Genomic DNA, 3,554 nt, shown 5'->3' with positions numbered 1-3,554 from the left:
TCTACTTAATTATGAGTGATCTTTGAAATTCTCGTGGTCTCAATTCAGGTGTTTGCAAATTGCGATAGACGTTTCTTTTAATTGGCCAATCACGTAGTTAATTTCAGTTTTTGCTGAATATGGTGCATAATTATGATTTGTCTCTTTAATAAATATGTTCTGGTCACACAAATTTAAGCGTTCCTTAAATTTAGGTATGGTGTGATAATTCTCGCTTTTCCGTCTTTTATAGTTAATCATTTATTCACACCATACTTTTCAAATTTGTATTTCAAATATAGCCTTTATATTATATTAACTTATCAACGTTTTATTCACTTCAAAATCTAATAATATAACTTATAACTTATAAAATATTACGTTTGAAATAAAATCTACCACTCTCAAAATTCAAATTAACACTTATATTATTATAATATCTAGGCACCTAGGTAGCAACCTTAAATGTTCAAATGAAGCTCTGAGTAAAACACACTTATTAAGTTTGGTAATATTAAAATACGGCCTAAACTAGGTTACTATTTTTATATAACATTCATAAACTTATACCAAAATTATAAATGGTCACTAAATGTAGACAAATTTGTAGATAAAGATAACGATTAGGCATACCTAAAATAATATAGGTAACTACTTATAATACGGTTTTATCAACTGCACAAAACCCTACGGTCTGCATTTTTCAAGGCATACCATAAGAATCGATTCGATTAACCAGTAAGCAGCAGCTATAATATTATTATAGTTATTATATAAAATAAAATAGCATAATATTGTTTCTTCATACGTAGAAGGTTATTGAGTTTGGACATGAAGCTTTTCAACATCACTCTTTGCACAGCCTCACGTGCAGATTATTATTAAAATGTATTATAATATTATAATACATAATATATAATAATTTAATGCACAACATTCAATAATAAGTACACCACGAATATTGTCGGCGTTAATAACAATTATCACAATTATTATTTTTTAATATTGTAAAATAGGTACCTACCTATCGGAAAAACATTAGATAAGTGCTAAAACAGTGCTGCTGGATAGGTTGTTTGATAATTGGTCATTATATTATTATGTACGCGAAAGAATCGCGTGTTTTTTGATAAAATAAACATAAAAATATATATAATAACTAGTATAATATACAATGTACTTACAAATACTAATATTAATTACCATACCTACAGCGTGTGTTTTATTAATTCGAATTTTGAACATTTTTTTTCTCTTGGTTTTTATATTATTCTATTTCCATCAAACAATTTACGTAAATAAATGTATATGTACCTGTCCTGCGAGGAATATTGTGAAAAACCCGTATACAACGAAGAACCGTCAGTCTACGAGTAGGTATTATTACGATCATGCCGAAACTTGAACCTGGTGTGACTGTCGATAAAACAAAATCGTTGCCTCGCATTGAATTGACATCTCCCATATTAGTTACATCCGAAAATGATTCACTAAGATCTTACAAAAGTTGCAAAGCGGTCCAAGAACAGGAGCAGAAACCTACTGAAAGATGTTCAAAGGTAAAAGCTCTGATCGAAAAACACAAGTCGTTTCAAGACAAATTACTAAATGCTAAAGTAAACGACTTCAACGCTAAGAAGAAATCATTTTCTAATGCTTGTGAAAATCTGTGTACTTCATACAACGATTGCATAAAAATGGAAGGTGACTCACAGCAGGTGGAACATTTCGAAAATGTCGTAAGATTATAATGATTATATTATATTATTTAAATTTCACGATGCTGATACAATAAATCACATAAATGTATTTTTAATGAATACCTATATGATGTAAATAAATTCAATTTCGCACATCCTCAATAATCTTATTAGACTATTGTTATATTATAATTATCAAAATATTATTCAGAATCAATTAAAATCCTGAAATAGTTAAAATTGAAAACTGATTTCAATCTTTATTTTTAATTAGATATTTATACAAATTACAAATCTAATATACCTATATTGAACGTTATGTATCATTTCAAGGCAAAATAAAAATTATTATTTATTATTAATATTTTGATTCTTATATTATAATACGAGTAAAGAAATTTGAAATGTACAGTAAATACGTATATGTATTTTCAATGATGTTAGACTATAAATAAATATATTATTATTTTAATTTTTGATTACTGCTATTTAAACTATTTTATCATTCAAAATTTATAGGTAAAAAATCATGTGTTTGAAGTTTTGAATGCCGACATATTATTAAATAATCAGAAACCACTGGAAATAGATAAACATATGTTGAAATCCGATAATTTTGATTTCAAAACTGGAACGCTCGAGTTAGATGCAATTTTGAGCACAATGGGCAAACGTTTTTGGCAAAATATTGTTTCCATGGTCAGCATTAACAATACTTACTACCAATGTTTGACTCAAATCATGGACAATCGTAAATTTAAAAATCTTGAAGGTGTAAAGGTTCATGTCAACTCGGTGTTAAAAATAGCTGGTGATGATTGGGAACTAATTGCTTCGGAACTACTCGCTTCTTCAAAGGAATGTATGGAAAAGTTCGGCATCGTATTAGACCGTAAATTAAATGAGAAAGTAAAGAAACCTCCGTCATCAAACCACTGTAGCAAGATGATTGCTCTCAGAATTGAGTTGGATGAAAATAAGAGGCGCATGAAGATCGCTGAAAATAGTATCACTCAACTCCAGAAGGAGAAGAAAGACTTGTTGAACATATTAAATAGCTATGATACTGAAAATATTCACAAAGTATCGTTGGAAAAACGACTCGAAGCTGAAAAACAAAACAACGATGAATTACGGGATTTAATTAGTACTATTTTCAAAAAAGAAAACGCTTCATAATATCACCTAACCAATATATATATTATTAACTGCAAATTTGGATAAATAAAAGTTTTTTAAATTATTAACGACTAACAATTTTTTTAATACTGAGGTGTAAATACTATGTATTTTAATAGTTTTGATTAATTCTATAGCCTATTCAATTTGGAAATAGACAATATCATATTATTTCAAAGTCGTTCTTGTCTATTCTAAATCAAGTAAGTAGAATATCACGTATTCACGTGATTACAGAAATGTTTATTGGTTGATATGTATTGGAAATTGGTTATACGTAATATATAGTTCATGAGCTTGTCTCATTTACCATAAAGTTTAGTATCTATATAATTGTTTAATAGGTTATATAGTATTAAGTATAACACAATAACTTATTTATACAATAAATGTTCATAGCAATAGCAACCAGTTGGTAGTAATACAATTTTGTGAAATGTTGTTAAATAACAACCTATCTACGTTTTTTCAAGTTTTCCATAGTTTTACGCTTTTAGCCATGTTAAATTGGTAAATATTTACTGAGTTTATTAAGTTACACAATTTCAAACTATTTTGACAATGTTTTAACCTCAAACGACTATTTTAATCCATTATTATGAAGGTCATATAAATAAACCAACTATTACCAAAAAAAAGGTCAAATTGTGTGTGTATTTTAAACTATGAAAATAATTACTATTAAATTATTATAAT

The 3,554-nt window shown here is 27.5% G+C and overlaps 1 pseudogene; it reads left to right on the top strand.

Annotated features, from left to right (window-relative positions):
• Positions 1-1,370: 1,370 nt before the first annotated feature.
• LOC107167065 (uncharacterized) lies at positions 1,371-2,903 on the top strand (annotated as a pseudogene).
• Positions 2,904-3,554: the final 651 nt, after the last annotated feature.

This window comes from Diuraphis noxia, unplaced genomic scaffold, assembly GCF_037042655.1.
Source record: "Diuraphis noxia isolate RWA-SAM2 unplaced genomic scaffold, SU_Dnox_SAM2 contig0001, whole genome shotgun sequence".
Classification (NCBI taxonomy): domain Eukaryota; kingdom Metazoa; phylum Arthropoda; class Insecta; order Hemiptera; family Aphididae; genus Diuraphis; species Diuraphis noxia.
Note: the sequence above shows the minus strand (reverse complement) of the source record. Positions and strands in the feature narration are given on the sequence as shown.